The sequence below is a fragment of the Pseudophryne corroboree genome, chromosome 2 (assembly GCF_028390025.1).
Source record: "Pseudophryne corroboree isolate aPseCor3 chromosome 2, aPseCor3.hap2, whole genome shotgun sequence".
NCBI classification, from domain to species: Eukaryota; Metazoa; Chordata; class Amphibia; order Anura; family Myobatrachidae; genus Pseudophryne; species Pseudophryne corroboree.
This window is the reverse complement of record NC_086445.1, coordinates 713370902-713391028: the sequence shown is the minus strand read 5'-3', so window position 1 is coordinate 713391028 and position 20127 is coordinate 713370902. Positions and strand designations below refer to the sequence as shown.

General features: G+C 45.4%; 1 non-coding gene across 1 annotated transcript; it reads left to right on the top strand.

Moving 5' to 3' along the window:
* The first annotated feature begins 17135 nt into the window (after nucleotides 1-17135).
* Nucleotides 17136-17207, top strand: TRNAP-UGG (transfer RNA proline (anticodon UGG)). The gene has a single exon. It is a non-coding gene; the product is annotated as a tRNA-Pro (tRNA).
* Nucleotides 17208-20127: the final 2920 nt, after the last annotated feature.

Here is a 20127-nt window from a genome sequence, read left to right as displayed (position 1 = left end):
TACAAATCCAGTAGTGGGGTAACTGTGCATGTGCAGGACCTGTTTTGCACATGTGCAGATTGGCTCCTACGTGGTCGTTCACATTTCTCCCTTAGCAGAAGCATGATTGACATGCTGCAGTATTTGGGGGGCGGCAACTGAGACGGTTGTACAAAATGGGGGCATATCACGCTCAGTGTCTGTGTGGTCAGATGCAGACTTCATGTACCTGGCAGAGTGATTCCGACACCCAGTCTGAGTAAGCTTCTGCGTCTTTTTCCTACAGGCACCTTCTGCAGCACTAGAATATTTGTTGTACGGTACAAATCATACCAAAATCAGTCCCATAGTCATATGGACAGTATGTAACTCCTACTGGTGTCCAATCAAATGGTCAACAGTTAGAATGTTGACATTCACCATGTCAACACCCCAATGTAAAATGAGAATGTTGACATAGTTCAAACTGATGACAGGCACCATGTCGACATAATCAGAATGTCAATATGTTCACAGTGTCCTGGGGATGACTATGATTAGGATTAGGCCCTGCTGGGAGGGTTATGGTTAGGCTCAGAGGAAAGTTTAGGGTTAGGCAGCAAGGGGGTTAAAGTGTTACACACTAGATGGAGGGTTAGGGGTAGGGATTAGGTATAGGGGGGAAATTACAGTGGGGCCCAGAAGCCACACTGGAGCCACAGGGAGAAGTATGAAATCACTAGACCATCAGGAATGGTTTGTTGACAGTACATCATGTCAACATATATACATGTAGACATAATGACTGTTGACATGATAACTGTCACCAAATCATTCCACACCCCACCTATTTGCTTAGGTGGATCCTGCAAAAATGGTCCAACGCACATCTCTAGTCACAACCTATGAATCCCCGGCAATAAAGCCAATTCCACCTTGTGAAAGTTCTTGGTGAAAATCAGGGGGTTCTATAGACACTGTGTCTTGATTTTAGACAAGTCTCACTGCATTCTATATTCCCTGAGTCTGACTACAAGGAGGTACTACAGCAAAATGCAGCTCACTACTGCCTCCATTCCTCCATTCCTGGTGTCTCCTTTTCTTTCCACATTTTAAAATAACTTGGTGGGTTGTTTTTTTAAGCAATAAGACTCACAAATGTCCAGCAGTATATACCACTGCACTTTTTTATCTTGGCCACATGAATCCTCGGGTTCACAAATGTGTGTAAATATGACTCTGATACTAGCCAGTGCCTCCCATGCCATTTATCTCTTCGCACATTACTGGCGTAGCTATAGTGGGTGAAGGGGCTGCCATTGCTGGGTCAGAGGCTTAGGGTTCGTGGACAGGTCATATAGTTGTCAACCAAGTTCCCAGAATTGCAGCTAAGCATTTGGGTCTGACCTGCTGCCAGGGATAAATGGGGTGACATTCCATTTTCAGCAAATGAGGTGTGTTGTGGATGTTATAGTGGTAAAGGGGTCTATAAGGTGGAATAATATGAACTGGGCACTGTAATGTTGAATAGCAGAGTATGAACCGGAGGGCATTATCATGTTACATAATAGGAACTGGGGGAACTATAGTATTGTATAAGTTGAACGGAGATATCGTAATGTGGCATAATATAAACTGGGAGTTACTGTAATGTGTCATAATACGAACTGAGTACACTTCAATGGAAAATCTGGGGTGGTGCCTATCTGTGTACAGGGCGCATATAACACTTATTACATAAAATACATCCCTTTTTGATGTGGAATACAATTATCCTTCGTATAGAGGCTTGAGATCTTCTCTGATACGTAATTTTTCCTCTCGGAGTATCATACAATGGTCCCAATGTTCATAAAAGACAAAAAGGAAAGGAACAAATGTGTAGAACAATTTCACACCACTCTGGATTTTTTCACAAATCAGGAAAACAGAAGGGCGTACCCCACTCACACAGAGACAAGTGAGTGGAATCCCATAAAGGTATCTTTAGTAAATATATATCCTTATGATGTTGAAATGAAAATCACAGGGGCGTACCCAGAACTCACACTGGAGGTGCAATGGTAAATCACATAAAGGTATCTTTAAAATATGTCAAGAGTTCTTGATAAAGGTCCTGCTAAAGACCGAAACGCGTTGAACAAACAGTACTGTGAGTAGCCTTGGACGATCAAAGTTGGATCCTTTTTTTATTGGAATTCTGCTGCATTTCTTTTATTTTATTTATTTTTTTGTCTATTTTACATTCTGTAAAGCACTTTTGATGCACTTTGGAATTTTTATTCTTTTTGGAAATAAATTCCCCTTTTTAATCAGATAAAGAAGAATTTTAATTTTTCCTGTGTATCCTGTATGGAATAATCTCCTGCCAAACTTTATGTGATCCTGGATAAAAGTTACCTTCATGGGCGGATCCAGAAAAAAATGACAGGGGGGGCACCATGACTTGGGGGGTACTTTGTGCGCCAAAGGCAAGCACGCTCCTGGGAAAGTGGGTGTGGCCCACAATAATAAGCGTGGCTTCAAAGGGAATGCTGTATCCATGAGCTAGTGGGTGACAGGAATGGTAGACACGGAGACACAGTGGGTGACAGGGAAAAGTTGACATGGAGAGGGAGAGGGTGATGCTTTGAAGAGGGTAACAGGAGAGAGAGGCGGATGTTGAGATAGTGATGCAGGGGAAAGGCAGTGTGTGAAAGGAGAGGGTGACAGGGAGAGGAAGTGGATGATGAGAGGGAGAAGGTGACGGCAGAGGCAGTAGGAGACAGGGAAAGGTAGTGGGTGACATTAAAAGGGTGACAGGGAGAGACAATGGATGACACCAGATAGAGGTTGATGGGGAGAGGCAGTGGATGATATATAGGGGGGCACTGGGCTGAATGGGAAATAGGCACTGACATGGTGGGAAGGGGGTGGCACTATGTTGGAGAAGGGGGTACACTGGGCTTAATAAGGGAGGGAATACCCAGGGCTGATAGGGTGGGAGACATTGGGATGGGAGGGGGGCCAGTGAGATGGTGGGGGACGCTAGGCAGGATGGGAAGGGGGCAGGGGGATCCCTGTGACTGAACTGGAAGGTAGGTTCTAGGTGGGGGGGGGGCAATGACATCGATGGGCGCAGTGGGCTGGTGGGGGGCACACAAAGAATTACCCCTACCCACTGATATACCACCCCTGTACCCCCACACTAACACTGTTGATGGCCCCCTGCTATGGAAACTGTTCCCTGGTACTGGCATTGAGAAGAGTGGACGGAAGGTACTAGGGGTAGGATGGGGAGCGGACCTTTACCTGATGTCAGATATTGAGATCTGGCTGCAGCAGGGCCGGTGCTAGGGTGTTCGGCGCCCCCCTGCAAACTATAAATTTGCGCGCTCCCGTAATCCTTTGGCGCGTGCCGGGAAAAGGGGTGTGGTCTCACAAGTAAGGGGCATGGCAACACAATAGTACCTCCATTTAAATTTACGCCAAAATGTAGCACAATCTTATTTATCTTATACGTAATGCCCCACCCGTAGTAGTAGCGTCCTTATGCATAATGCCCCCCCCAGTAGTATTAGCGCCCTTATACATAATGCCTCCCCAGTAGTAGTAGCGTCCTTATACGTAATGCCTCCCCCAGTAGTAGTAGCGTCCTTATACGTAGTGCACCCCAAGTAGTAGTAGCGTCCTTATACATAATGCCCCTTCCAGTAGTAGTAGCATCCTTACATGTAATGGCCCCCCCAGTAGTAGTAGCATCCTTATACGTAATGCCCCCCCAGTAGTAGTAGCGTCCTTATACGTAGTGCACTCCAAGTAGTAGTAGCGTCCTTATACGTAGTGCACCCCCAGTAGTAGTAGCGTCCTTATATGTAATGCCCCCCCCAGTAGTAGTAGTAGTGTTCTTACACGTAATGGCCCCCCCAGTAGTAGTAGCATCCTTATACGTAATGCCCCCCCAGTAGTAGTAGCGTCCTTATACGTAGTGCACTCCAAGTAGTAGTAGCGTCCTTATACGTAGTGCACCCCTAGTAGTGGTAGCATCCTTATATGTAATGCCCCCCCCAGTAGTAGTAGTAGTGTCCTTACACGTAATGGCCCCCCCAGTAGTAGTAACATCCTTATACATAATGCCCCCAGTAGTAGTAGCGTCCTTACATGTAACGCCCGCCAGTAGTAGTAGCGTTATACTTAATGCCCCCCCTCTAGTAGCGTCCTTATACGTAATGCCCCCCCAGTAGTAGTAGCGTCCTTACACGTAATGGCCCCCCCAGTAGTAGTAGCGTCCTTACATGTGATGCCCCCCCAGTAGTAGTCGAGTCGTTATACGTAATGCCCCCCCAGTAGTAGTAGCATCATTATATGTAATGCCCCCCCTGTAGTTGCGTCCTTACACGTAATGCACCCCCCCTGTAGTAGCGTCCATAAAACGTGTGCGCACACACACAATTCACACACATAGACACACACATACACACCCACCATATATACACACACACACACACACACACACACACACACACACACACACACACACATACATTTCTCTGTCACCCACCACTTACCTAGGCCACTGTCTCCCTCAGTACAGCACTGCAGCAGCCTGGTCCATGTAGCTCCGCCCCTTCTGTCCCGTTTAGCTCCGCCCATTCCGGCCCGTGTAGCCCCGCCCCCTCCTTTGATATGTACCGAGCCACTGACACACAGGTGAGGGAAGGGGGGAGTGGGCTTTTCATGCTGCCAGCGCCGCACAGCAGCTGGCAGCAGCACGGGTGTCAGGACGGCACTCAGCAGCAGGACGCGGACCGGACAGAGGGGGACTTCAGTGCAGTCTAGCAACAGGACTGCACCATCTCCCCCCGTACTGCAGGGGCCGCCGCCGCGGAGATTGGAGCGTCCCATTTTCCCTTACAGTGTCGTGCACTATCAATTAAAAAAAAAATCTTCTTCTAAACGACAGGGGGGGCACGTGCCTTGGTGCCCCCCCCCCTGGATCCGCCACTGGATACCTTGATAGGAGTCGACCATCCATATACCCAGTGAGTTGTGGTACGCATATCATTGATTTCTGAAAATTAAAGATACCTTTATGTGTCTGTCTCAACTACAAATTTTGTAAGTTGGGGTACGCATCCAGCATATTTTAAAGATACCTTTATGTGATTTACCATTGCACCTCCAGTGTGAGTTCTGGGTACGCCCCTGTGATTTTCATTTCAACATCATAAGGATATATATTTACTAAAGATACCTTTATGGGATTCCACTCACTTGTCTCTGTGTGAGTGGGGTACGCCCTTCTGTTTTCCTGATTTGTGAAAAAATCCAGAGTGGTGTGAAATTGTTCTACACATTTGTTCCTTTCCTTTTTGTCTTTTATGAACATTGGGACCATTGTATGATACTCCGAGAGGAAAAATTACGTATCAGAGAAGATCTCAAGCCTCTATACGAAGGATAATTGTATTCCACATCAAAAAGGGATGTATTTTATGTAATAAGTGTTATATGCGCCCTGTACACAGATAGGCACCACCCCAGATTTTCCATTGTATATTATTTCTGTAAAAATTGTTGATTTTTACTTTGGTGTTTATAGTGGACTGGCAGCATTGCGCCACACAGGTGAACGATTCAAAAAATTCTCTTTTGTGAGTACACTTCAACCTGACATGCTATGTACTGGGGACAGTGTATGGCATAATGTGAATTGGGGGTACTGTGTGTTACAAGTTGGACTGGCAGCACTACAGTGTGTCATGCTGTGAACTATGGGGGATATTCAGAGATGAATGCAGATGGCTGCATACGCAGCCTGATCTGCGTTCATATCTGCACATGCTGGGGGGCCGCCCAGCAAAGGGCAAAGCCGCCCAGCATGTGTGAGGCTGCCTTCCGATGCATCTGCAATCTAATTGTGAATGCATCGGATCTAAGGTTGACCCTTGGCAACGCAGCCTGGCTGAGCTGTCAGGTGGTTAGTGCCCATTTTTTCCCCGGAGCGGCTGCATGTGACGTCACGCAGTTGCTCGGAAAACTACAAGGCTATACCGATGCAACTAAGTACAGCTTCCCTTTTTTCCAGTACAACCGCTGGTTGGTCACTTCGGCATACCGACTGCAGGTTTACAAATCAGAAGGTTCAGCTTCCTGCCTGTCGATTTTGGGTAGCGAAATCAACACCCACAAGGGATCTTGTCACCTGGCCAGGGATAAGGTTTATAAACGGGGGCAACTGTTGTGGATTTCACAACGGCTCCCAGGATTACCCTGCGGCATGCCCAATCGCTTTTGGGCCCATTGAGCTTTGCCTGCAAGTTATCCCGAGTGGCAGGGGATGCTTTCAGTAATTATCCTAGGCCACAGCAACCGGGCTCCCGGGCGCTGGGCTGGGCCACCTGTCAGAGAAAGGGTGTTTATGAAGTGTATGCTCCTTCCTGTTCCGTTTCCCTAGCATGGTCGCCTTATAAGTCTGGGGGGAGAGGTTGCGCTATCGCAAGATACTTAGGAGATGCAATAACCTGGGGGTAAGCGCATGCCATCAATCAGCAGCATGCAGCTTCCCTACTCGCCTTGCATCTGCTAGTGCAGCTGGCCTTTACGTGCCTGCGTTTGTTACATTACCTTTATAGCACATCACGGGCCGGGGTTTTATAACGATAGCTGTAACTCTGTCTTGCTTCCAGTGGGCCAGTTTTTCTTTCCTGTCACCTCACTCCGGCCAAGTGGGCATGTGTAGTCTCCCATTAGGTTGGGCAGGTAATCGTGCCAGCATACAGAGTTAGCTGAGCATTTGTTTAACGCCCACAATATTACCTTACTCCAACCAGGCATGGCAGGGAGTGGGAAGCATATTATCACGGTTGCAAAGAAACAGTTAAGAGTCGGCATCGCACCATGCTTTCTTCTATTTCGAGTCAGTCCGTAGCGGACAGATCCAGCGCCTACGTCGTGCTTTGCTCAGCGGGTATGTCCTAATATACCAAGCTATAAGGCCTCCCAGACAGCACCAAAAGATTTATAATTACGTAAGGGGGCAAGGACCCCTCCGCTTGTAAAATACCATTGCATGTTGTCAATAGGCGGTGTGTGGCAAGCACTGGCCTCTCACCAAAGAGTTCTGGTACACATGCATTCAGATGTGGTACGGCCTTTTTTGCCAACTACGGCAGTTTGCTCCACTATGGAGATCAAGGCCTGGGATCGGTATAAATCAACCAGTTACAAGCGCCATATTAGACATTTGCTTTAATTTGTGACTGTCATGTTTACTCGTTGTTGGGTTTGTACATGTTTACGATTGTCCTGTCTTGTCTTGTCGGTTCCCCTTATCCTTCCTACTCAGGTCTAGCAACTCGCCATTGTTGGCAATGGGGGTCTTGAGTGACTTGAAAACTTTTACCTGAACTGACGGACCGATTCGTCACTCCAATTTGATCAATCTGGACCTGTAATGTCCCTCAGCAGGTTTTTCATAATTTCACCTCTAGCCAAATTCACTTGTGTTTACCCATACCCATCCACACCCCCACACCTCCACTTCATGCCTTCCCTTCTGTGTCTCATGTTGTACACGCCTCTTTAGCAAGATGGCAATCAGATAGTTACATTTTCTTTTGGCAGATCCTCATCATGCCCATGTTCAAACACATTATGTTATGTTAATACCTTTCCTTCCCTTTCCTTAGTACCACGTGGGGATCCCCGGGTACATTGTCATTATAGGTCACTCCTGTGTATTCTGGGTGGCAAACGTTATTGACTCAGTGAGAGGAGCACCGTTGATTGCAAGAGCTGACATTGTGCGGTGGTTAGGCTCTAAGGGTATGTAGTGGCTTTCCTTCATACAGCTATTTTCAGCATTTGCGGAGTTCCGCATATTCGGTGAATACATTTGGATGGTAGAAATTTCCGCGGTAGCAAAGTTTATGTCAGCAAATACAGGGGGCATAGTTCCCCACTTGAGAGGTATGTGCCGTTGCAGATATATGTACCGGGCAGATGGGGTACATTTGTCAAAGGAAGGTTTATTGTTTGGGTGTTGAGGATATGTTTTGTGACTGTAGATTTATTTGTTTTAGCTCGTATAGTGGCGGTGCTGCTGTTGCTGTTGTGCAGAACCTTGCTGTGGTGGGAAAGAATGGCAGTTTCACCAGTCCATGTGCATTTGGTGATTTGACGTGCGCTCTCCTCGTGACTGTAAGTTAGCTGCACCACTCTGATGGGGGGGGGAGGAGGCAGTATCCCCACCTGACAGGTGGGTAGTCAAGTCAAGCGTGAGTCGACACCTTCTGATTTATGGTACTGGTGATGGTACCTGTGTTATATGGGCACACTGAGCAATCTACATGTGCACTGCTTGTTTTGTTGTTTGTGGTTTGAGCATTGCCGACTGGGGATTTCTGGACGTCCTTTCTTTGCCACCATAAATTTTTTAATACAGCTCTAATACAAATAATAATTATGCCTTAAATAAATTTGCAACAGTTTCTCTGCCAAATCTCTTCTTTTACGAGAGTTTGGTTTTAAGTGATTGTATGCACCAATGACACATATCAGCCGATATAAACTTTATAGTTACACTGAGTGAAACAGTTCAGTCTGGTCAAACATAGTAACGTCTAGACTCTGGGAGCACTGCCAGACAGTTCAGTTATATTGGATACAGCAAGGAGAGATACATTATTGAAACAACTACAGTCTTGTCTGGCAAAGCAAAAAGTACTTTGGGGCAGATGTATTAACCTGGAGAAGGCATAAGGAAGTGATAAACCAGTGATCTGTGCAAGGTGATAAAGGCAGCAGCCAATCAGATCCTAACTGTTAATTTACATATTGGAGTTGATTGGCTGGTGCCTTTATCACCTTGCACATATCACTGGTTTATCACTTCCTTATGCCTTCTCCAGGTTAATACATCTGCCCCCTTATTCTGTGGAAACCTCACAGAAAGCAATATGTGTATTTAGCTGGAAATATAGGAATACAGCTGGCGTATTTAAATATTCTTTATTAACCCGGAAAGGACGCAGTACATAAATTCAGCTTTCTAAACAGTTGCAAAAAATACAAGGATATATGCAGCATCATACATTCACTAGGAAAGTTTTATGTGAATTCGGGTGCAGTACGGCTGACCGGCGGTCAGGAGACCGGCGGTCAGCTTACCGACGCCGGGATCCCGGCAGCATACCGACTCCGGGATCCCGGCGGGGAGGGGCGAGTGCAGCAAGCCCCTTGTGGGCTCGCTGCGGTCGCCACGGGTTCTATTCCCACTCTATGGGTGTCGTGGACACCCACGAGTGGAAATTGTCCCTGTTGGTCGGCATGCCGACCATCGGGATAGGAGCCGTCGGGATGGTGAAGGAGGTCATGTGACTGTCGGTCAGCTGACCGGCGGTAACATGAATACCACCCGTGAATTCAACTCTTTCGTATAAACTAACTGTTTTAAATGTGGGCAGAGCCGGCCTTAGGCATAGGCAAACTAGGCAAATGCCTAGGGCATTTGGCAGTGGCGGATCCAGGGGGGGGGGGCACCCAGGCACGTGCCCCCCCTGTCATTTAGAAGATTTTTTCTTATCTTTAATTTTAGCCTGCAGCTTGGACCACGGACGGCACGCTCTATCACGGCGCGCCCCTCCTGCCTGCAGTACTGCCGCTCTGCCACTCAGTTTGGTCTCCGGCAGTGACGGCGGAGTGTATAACTCAAATCAGGTGCCGGTTCGTTAGCCAATCAGAGCTCGCGAACCGGCACCTGATTTGAGATGTACACGCTGCCGTCACCGCCGGAGACCAGACTAAGGGGCAGAGCGGCAGGCAGGAGAAGCGCGTGCTGCGCTGCGCTGCGCTCTCCACACACAAAACGGTAAGCAGCACTGTGGGGGCATATGTCTATGTGGCACTGTGGGGTCATATGTGGCGCTGTGGGGGCATATCTGGCAGACTGGCACTGTGTGGGCATATCTGGCACTGTGGGCACATGGCACTGTAGGGGCATATATGTATCTGGCACTATGGGGTCATATGTGGCACTATGGGGGCATATCTGGCACTGTGGGCACATGGCACTGGGAGGGCATATCTGTATCTGGCACTGTGGGGGCATATCTGGCACTGTGGGGGCATATCTGTATCTGGCACTGTGGGGGCATATCTGGCACTGTGGGCACATGGCACTGTGGGGGCATATCTGTATCTTGCACTGTGAGGTCATATGTGGCACTGTGGGCACATGGCACCCACTATCTCCCTGTGACCCCAGCCTCCTCAGTCACCCTCTACAAACAACCACATATGCAGCAGGGTGCATAGAAGAGTCCGTAACTATGTGGCCCAAAATAGAATGGGAAGGGGGCATAGTGTATTAATGTTTTAACATTCTGTGGCTGTGTTTGTGTGTATATGTGTGTATATGTGTGTGAGTGCTGCATATGTGGTTGTTTGTATATATGTGCTGTGTGTGTATATGTGGCTGGTTGTGCTTATGTGACTGTATACTGTATATGGCTGTCTGTATATGTGACGTGTGTGTGTGTGTGTGTGTGTGTGTGTGTGTGTGTGTGTGTGTGTGTACTGTATGTGGCTGTCTGTGTGTGTATATGTGACTTTGTGTATACTGTATCTGGCTGTCTGTATACAGTATGTGACTGTGCATATGCAGCTGTCTGTGTACACGTAAACTGTATGTGACTGTGTGTGTGTGTATACTGTATGTGGCTGTCTGTGTATAAGTGACTGTGCATATGTGGCTGTGTGTATATGCGACTATATGTGACTGTGTGTTTACTGTATCTGGTTGTCTGTGTAAATGTGACTGTGTGTGTATACTGTACGTGACAGTCCGTGCATACGTGACTGTGTTTTGTATGTGTGTCTGTATCTGCGCATATGTGGCTGCGTATATGAGTACTCCATGCTCCCAGCGTGATGAAAACGAGGGCGTGACTCATGGGTATGGCATTCTCTGTGAGGCCAACCCCTTGCTACAAAGCCACACCCCTTTCACAGGAGCACATGTGCCGAACCCCCCCTTCCTTCCCCTATTGTGGTGCCCCCCCTGTCATTTTGTTCTGGATCCGCCCCTGGCATTTGGTATGCATAGGGGCACCAGCAGCTTCTGCTGATTAAAATGATATGCAGCATGCCTATATTCTGTGTGTGACTGTGGCTGTATCTGCATACGAAATGCTACGTTGCAGTGTAGTCCTGGAAATCACTGTAATGTAGCATTTCATATGCACATATAGCCGCAGTCGCACACAGAATATAGGCATGCTGCATATCATTTTAATCAGCAGAAGTTACTTGTGCATGCTAGCCACATATTAATGCAAATAAGATGCATTTTCATAAACAAAAGGCAACCGATGTTAGCAGAGCTGCCAGCTGACTCATGCCAGGCATCTCCTGCAGAACTAGAGGCGGTGCTAGGGGGCACCAGCCAAAATCTTGCCTAGGGCATCATATTGGTTAGGGCCAGCTCTGAATGTGGGTATTGACTTATTGCTTATAATGCCCATATAAATGTACAGTGCATATTGTTGGGAGGAAAAGGGATTGCATATTAAGCCCTAAAGTCATGTGCAGATGTACAGTATTTATTGTTCTTGAAGTAATTAATTTAACCAATTCATGTATATAAAGATGTGTGTCATGCATGACGTCTAGCCTAGAAACCTATGTATTCACATTAGACAATTTTTCTGTCTGAGGTGAACTTTGGTAGCTACCAAGAAGGTAATTTTTGTAATGCACACAGGTATCTTGTATAGGCCAATGGGGTAATTAGAAGGGAAATGTATGGTTTATGAATTGTAATTGCTTATTATATCATACTCTAAAATGGTATTGTAATTACTTTATTACTACTAAATAATATTACATTTATTTAAACACAAAATAAATGCAGGGCAAGTGTTGTGAATATTTATATTAGTACCTGAAATTAATCTCTCTCTCAATTTAATATATATATATATATATATATATATATATATATATATATATATATATATTAAATTAAGTAGTGCGTAGTGATATTAATACATGTAACCCAGGGTTACAATAGGTTCAAAATGTTGACATGACAATGGTCATCACACAAATGGTCGACATATGTTTTGGGGGGTTTTCACATGTTTTACCATAATTTGCTTGATTTAATATACATGTGGACTACAATTTGGATTAGTAACTTGTGGTGAGCTAAGTGATCCACCCTGCCCCAAGCGCGGCGATTGAAGCAAGCCCGCGAGGGTACATGATTCCACTGATTGTGGTCACGTGACATAAAATATACAGGATTTGGCCCAAAAAACATGTGTCAACCATTTTTGTGTCGACAATTGTCATGTCAACCTTTGCAGCCCACCGACATTTTGTACCTATTGGCCTTAACCACTGTCGATCCTTTCGTCTGTACCTGTCAACCTATTGTACCTGTCGACCTAATGCAAGTTGACCATACGTTGTCACCTCTTATCGAAAGCACCTCTTATTGGATGAGCTGTCCTTTGTGGTGCTAATCACATACGTTAGTGCATATGCAATTAGTATCAATCTGTCTCTATGCTGTGTTTAATTGTAAATATAGATATGAAAAATGAATTTGAACTAACAAACAAACAATATATGTATTATACATGAAAAGCATTCAGTTCCAAATATTAGAAGCTGGTAACAGCACGGAATGCCCAGATTTATCATTCTTATTCTCAGATACCACAGATATAGCAAGTTGTTAACTATTTAAGCAGGGGTATCAGTGGGTGGCCTGTGATTAACTATATACTGTATTTATGTGAAGTATACGATTATTGTACAATGATATAACAGATGCAGCAACATAAAAGCTACCTTTAGAAAACAATCACAGTTTATCTTATGATTCACAATAATGCAACAGTTCCTGTTCAGTGGCAAACACAGGATTTTCATGGGGAAGGGGGGGGGGGGGGGGGTTCCATATGTGTATGTATGCACGTCTGTGTGTGTGATATAGATAGATAGATAGATAGATAGATAGATAGATAGATAGATAGATAGATAGATTTTATCCCAGCAAAAAAGCCATGGCTCCTAGATTTTATTTAAAAAAAAAAAATGTAATGATGCAAGTTCACATCATACCAATGTTTCAGTCCTACAGGTCCCTGCCTCTGAGTATCATTGTGTATGTCAAAAGGAGGGCCGGACCGTCGTACACACACACACACACACACACACACACACACACACACACACACACACGGCCGGCGCCATCATTAGGCAGCTTTAGGCAGCTGCCTAAGGGTGGTACTGAGGGCAAATAAAAAAAAAATGAAGTGATTGCGTTAATCCTCACTTCCCTTTCCCTGCCGATGACCATGTAAAAGCCTGCTTTCTCCAATGAGGCCTTAAACCGTGCAAAATGGCCACGGAGCTGCTGGAGCCAGGGAGGCCGGGGGGGACCTTCACCCAGGGCGGAGATATTTCACTAACCATTGGTGGATCCAAATGCTTGAGCTGCTTCCCGCACCCCTGTTCCATGCATGTCCCAGCCTCGGATCTCAGGCCGGCCGGTAGAGAGAAGAGATGAGTAGCAGCGCAGGGACCTTCAGGCGGCAGTGAACACGCTGATAGAACTGCCACATTGCTCCCTGTCAGAGTCCAGCATCTGCTCTCCCTGTCCAGCCAGGAGTGAGCAGCTGTCTTACATGACTCTCTCTCTCTCTCTCTCTCTCTCTCTCTCCACCCTTAACAGGAAGCACAGCCCCCCTCCCACATGCTACTCACAGGAACCGATACACTGTAATCTGCACAGCGTGTAGACTACTAGCCCCTCCTTCTCCCCCATCTTTCACCTGGCTGCTATAGATTGAATCACTGAGAATACTGGGGAACAGAGACAGCCTCTGCCTACCCTCACCCAGATCATCATAAAGCCCCGTACTGCCTGAGAGGAGCTGCACGCTTTTGCTACAGCTCCCCCTACAGGCAGCCAGCAGCCGCATAATGACAGTGTAAGCACTCGGAAGGAGCTGCTGCAGCCACGTTACAGGGGCAGCTCCTCAGTACACAAACAAAAATGAAAAACCGGACAGCAGTGCCGATAGATCGGCTACCAGGGGGAGTTTCTAGGTACTTGGAAACCCCTCCTGCGTGCACATATGCTGTAAGGAGACGACGGAGAAATATTTTTATGTTAGATTGTATTTAGTTTATAATAGAGATGTGTGTGGACCCCGTGTTTTAGTTTTGGTTCAAATTCATCATCATATTTTGGTTTTGTCAAAACCACCCTCAAGTGTTTTGGTTCAGATTGAGTTTTTGGTTTGTTTAAAAATCAATAAAAATAGAGCTAATCTTTGATAAAAATCGTTAAAACAGCTAAAATCGTGATTTTTCTGACATTTTGATTTAAAATGAAGATTCTGAAATGCGGGAAGATACGAACTCGGGAGATCTGCACCGGGTTCTGGTTTTGTTCAGATCCACCAAATTTGAGTGGATTCAGAAAACTACAAAGAGCAACATAAGAAACTGTTAATACAATGAAAATTTCTGGACAACTGAACCACACATCTCTAGTTAATAATGGAACAAATTCCTGCAGCAACATTGAACTCAATAATATTCTTATGGTTTAGGGGCAGTATTCAGAATCAGAATCAGCTTTATTGGCCAGGTGTACTCACGTACACTAGGAAATTTTTGTGGTACAATTTTTTGTGGTTATTCAGACCTTGCCGCAACAGTGGCCCGTAGCTCAGTTTGCCTGTGGCGGCAAACTGCACATGCGCAGTGGCCGCGGCCATACACATTGTGGTCGCTGGACTGCACACCCTATTACTAAAGATATCAAGAGGTGCTATAATGCTGAGGCTTCTAATACTATGCTGGAGGAAGAGAAATGCAGATGCACACTCCTAGCACCAAGAACACTGATAGTAAGAATAATTGAAATAAACCCTCACAATTCACATGGAGTATAATTGAAGTTCTTAGCACATACCTGATGGATACGACCACAATGTGATTGACAGGCGACGGCATTGCGGATGGTGGGTTACAGCATTGCAAGGGTGGGGCTGAAAAAAATGGGGACGGGACTTCATGCGCAACCGCTCCAAAAAAAAAAATGCCCGCTGACCACCTAACAGCGCAGCTGCCAGGGGTCAACCTTAGATCCGATGGATCCGTAATCTAATTGCGGACACATCACACATGCTTGCCCTGTGTTTAGATGGCCCCCAGCATGTGCACACATTAATGCAGATCTGGCTGCATATGCAGCCATCTGCGTTCATCTCTGAGTAACCCCCTTAATACATAAGAAGAACGATGGGCTCAGAGAGGCCTATTACTGTTATTTTATCAATTACTACTGCACACAGTATCTCCTACTTACTAGGGGGAATACTGTCATTTCTTATCGCTGCTATTTGCGGCAAAAAATAAATAAATACAGCACAAATGTATCAATATACAACTGCAGGGACAGGGGTTATCAAAGGAGCCCATCCCTGCGATGTGGTTGGAGTTAAGTGACTACATCAGCAGTCAGCAGTCTCTTCACTTCCTTTACTGGAACTCCTGCACATGCATGGTTCAGTAGACCACGCATGTGTGGCATCCATTTTTGCAAAATGCAGCCCATAGGTTCCAACGGGTAACAGCATCTTCATATGGCATCAGCTCTCAGAAATGGAGGGACAGTGGGACGTATGGGGATATCTCCTGTAGTCCCTCCAAGATACATTCGGGTAATACTTAATATTTGCAGGTATCCATCAATAATGTCTGTTTTCAGGGAATATCCAGCTAATATTATATGATAAATAGGTCCCTAGACATGATAATGTGGCATGACCATTGGCGTATCTTTAATGTGTGCAGTGTGTGCGGGGCACATGGGCCCCGGAGTCCAGGGGGCCCACTCCGGACTCACTGCTCCCATTTGTTTAATACTTACCTCTCTAGAGTCCCCCGTCGGAGCCATCCCTACTCTGCAGCGCAATACAGTCTGAACACTAGGGGGAACAAACTCTATTGCGCCTGCTGAAAACTCCGGAAATGTGGCACAGCAGCATGCGCATCAGGAAACTCTTTGGGAAAATGGGCACCGCTCCGTGTTCCCGGAGGTCTGCGCATGCACAATACAGTCTGTGCTCAGATTCTATTGCCACTGCGGAGAAGGATGGCACCGCCAGTAGACTCCGGAGAGGTAAGTATTAAAACCTTGTGTCTCGGTCATAGACGAGGGGGCCCCTGATGCATAAGGCTGCACACGGGCCTCCTCCTCTCTTGAAACGCCCCTGTGATGACAATAGTGGAGAGAACATATTCTTTCCTTAATTTTTTTCTTTCACAACAACGTTTAATATTTTTCTTGTAAATACATTTAAGGTGTCAGTAAAATATGTTTTAAAATGTATTAATACAGATTGTTATTTTAACTGTATTCACAGTCCCTTGATCACTATCATGGAGGTTGGAGACTTTATTTTTCAGTGTTTTATAAAATATAAATATTAGTAGGTAGTAATTGGTTCAGTGTAGTGAAAACGACAGGTCATTGAGAAACAACAATAAACAATTAACTAAAACTCTAATCAGTAACAGTTTTGTACAAGATGAGATCCATACAAATTAGGATCATTGCAAAGTTTATAGTTTAGAACAGTGTTTCCCAACCTCGGTCCTCAAGGCACACTAACAGTCCTGGTTTTAGTGATATCCAGGCTTAAACACAGGTGACTTAATTAGTACCTCAGTTATTTTGATTTAACCATATGTGCTGAAGCCTGGATATCACTAAAACCTGCACTGTTGGTGTGCCTTGAGGACCGTGGTTGGGAATGCCTGGTTTAGAAGATTCATGTTTTTAAAGTTAAAGATATTAGAAATGTAAAATATTTGTAATGTGAAGTGTATATGTATGTACAAATATCCTAAATATTCTATTTGTAAAGTTTTTATTTTAAAAGAAATCAAATATGTACAATATTTATGATAGTGTTCCTTTAATGAGAGTCATCTCCCATCTGTTAAAGTCGAACCACAAGCTTGTATGTACAGTTTGTTGCTGTAGAGGCATAACTGCCAAATGTTATTTTTCCTCAGTGCAATATGATACTGTGCAACCTTTACTCCACTGTGATGATGTGGCGATTCAGTATTCTATGTCAGATGTACACTTCACTGTAGTATGTGGCTCGTTGGTCTAGGGGTATGATTCTCGCTTTGGGTGCGAGAGGTCCCGGGTTCAAATCCCGGACGAGCCCAAATGTAATTTTGTTTCCTCAATATTTATAATTTGTATAAAAAGCTTTATTTCAATAGAGGTAGGAACCAGCCCAGGTTCAAGTTATTTAAATGAGGCAGTGGTAATATAACAGGCTTTATTCTTTTTGATAGGATGCTGTTCCCTGAATCATATTTACCTTAATTCATGCACTTAAAATGAGTCATTTAATGAGAACCTTGTGCAGATTAGTCAGAATAATTGTGTCTATGAACACAATAGTAAAAACAAATACTGCTTTCTGTCATGAACAGGCTACTGACCCACCCATAATGTGAGTGGAAGCAAAACTGGTGATGCTATTAACCCTTAGTTTACCAGTCACTTTCTTTACAGGACAACAACTTACAGCACACAATGAACCACTTTTACCTTCTGCACATAAATACTAACAGGCCCATTTATCAATGAGTTATAAAACTTGTTGTGAATGATAAATCTTGTTGCGTATTATGGGGGTTATTGAGGTCAGAATCGGCCATAGGCATAGGCAAACTAGGCAATTGCCTAGGGCATTTGATATGCCTAGGGGCATCAGCAGCTTCTGCTGATTAAAATGATATGCGGCATGCCTATATTCTGTGTGTAGCATTTCATATGCAGATACAGCCGCAGTCGCACACAGAATATAGGCATGCTGCATATCATTTTAATCAACAGAAGCTGCTTGTGCATCCTAGCCACATAGCAATGCAAATAAGATGCATTTTCATAAAAAAAAGGTGCCCGACATTAGCATTGAGGCAAGATTTATGAGGACACATCTGTATCCAAGTAGAGGCAGAGGTCACAGTGTTAGTGGCAGTGTGAGTGCTGTGTGCATGTGAGTGGGTTGGTTGTGCAGTAGTGTTCGGAATATGTATAAGGATCATTATGTGTGTCATGTAAAAATGCATTAATAATGTGCAACATATGTGTAAGGGGTACTGTGCGGCATATGTGTAACAGGGTACTACTGTATGTGTGTCATTATGTGTATAGGGGACTAATAATGTGCAGCAAATGTGTAGGGGGCACTATGTGTGTCATTATGTGTATAAGGGCATTATGAATGTGCCGAATATGTGTAAGGGACATTATGTGTAAAAGGGCATTAATAAAGGTTGTCATAATGTGTAAGGCGCATTATGTTTATAAGGACATTAATAATGTGTCTCATATGTGTAAGGGGCATTACTGTGTGGCATTATGTGTATAAGGTGCTCTACTATGTGGCATTGCGTATAGAAAGGGCACTACTGTGTCGTCTAATGTGAATAAGGAGCAATAGGGTGTGGTGTAATGTGAATAAGGAGCAATTCAGTGTGATGTAATGTGAATAAGGGGCTCTAATGTGAGGAGTAACGTTTATAAGGAAAAGTGATACTGCTGTAGGATGTAATATGAATTATGGACAATATCGCATGATCAAATGTGAATATAGTTGCAGTACTGTGTGGCATAATTGGAATTGGGGTTACTATTGTGTGGCCATGCCCCTTGCCAGCAAAAACACACCCATTTTTGGGCTGTGCGCCAAATGTGCGAACTATTCCTATTTAAAATATAGGGGGTACAAACACCAAAATAAGGACTGCTATGGGTGAGGGGTGATAGTGCTGGGAAAGAGGTGCAAGGTCAGAGGCGGAACCAGCGGTGGTGCTAGGGGGCACCAGCCAAAATCTTGCCTAGGGCATCATATTGGTTAGGGCAGGCTCTGACTGAGGTTGCATCGCTAATCGATGTGACTGTAACAACCCTGGATGCGGCGGCAGCGCGCACGTCCTGACCTGTGCGTGTGCTAGCAGCCAATGAGATCTGTTTTGATCTGTGATTGATAGGCAGAGGCATTCGTGGGGTGGGCGGAGGGTGGCGATGGAGCATTGCAGGGGTGGTGTGACAAAATCGGGGTGGGTCGGCAATGTTTTCAGGGCGGCTGCGTGATGTCACACATTGCCGCTTCGATCAAAAAATGGTGGTGGACCTCCTGCATATGTAGCCTAGCTGCGGCTGCAGAGGGTCGTCCACAGTTGCTGCAACCACAATTAAATTGCAGTCGCAGACACTGGGCAGGCCATTTATTTAGCTGGGCGGCCTTGCCCTGGATGGGCGGCCCCCAGCATGTGAAAGAACGGATTGCAAATTCTGCTTTTTAGCAGCATTTACAATCCATACTGAATAACCCCAAATAAATGATGGTCCAGCCATTCAGCTCCTAACTATCATGTGTTTGAAAAATGATAGGAGCTGATTGGCTGGAGCACAATTTACCATATGTAACAAGTTTTAATACTCTTAGATAAATAAGCCACTAAATGTATTCTGAAGTGTGGCTTGGTTTGCTGCCTAACAAGGTTTTGTCTGTGCTTCTGGGCCAAACAATCTGGGTCTGCTAACATTGCAGTTTTGTTAAGGAGGGAGAGGGCGACATGCCGGCACCTCTCTTTGGTCAACCAATAACTGAGACAAGACAACTTCGTTTCTTGGGAAAATCAAAAGGTCACAGCTTTATTGATTAAATACATAATCACAACCAAAACAAACTGCAGGGCACGAAAAAACAAGGGGAGCGGTGTGCAATGCTCACGCAACGTTGTACCACCAGAGGCGTGGCCGCCCCGCCTTCGTGGGTATGCGGCCCCACCTCCTACAATTTGGTACTACCCGGGGCGTGCCCGACCCCACCATGTGGTTACGGGACCACGCCCCCTACCATTTTGGGACCAGCTTCCATCCGCACAGTACCATACCTTGGTGCGCAACCCGTATGGCCCCTGCCGTATTAATGCTGGAACCAGGCGTGCTGCCACCTATTGGTGAATATGCGAGGCATTCTGTAAAATCCCCTACTTTCATGCCTTGTGCACCGCTCCCTCCCCGCCGACCAACTGTGACAATAACATCCTTCTCAACAACCTATA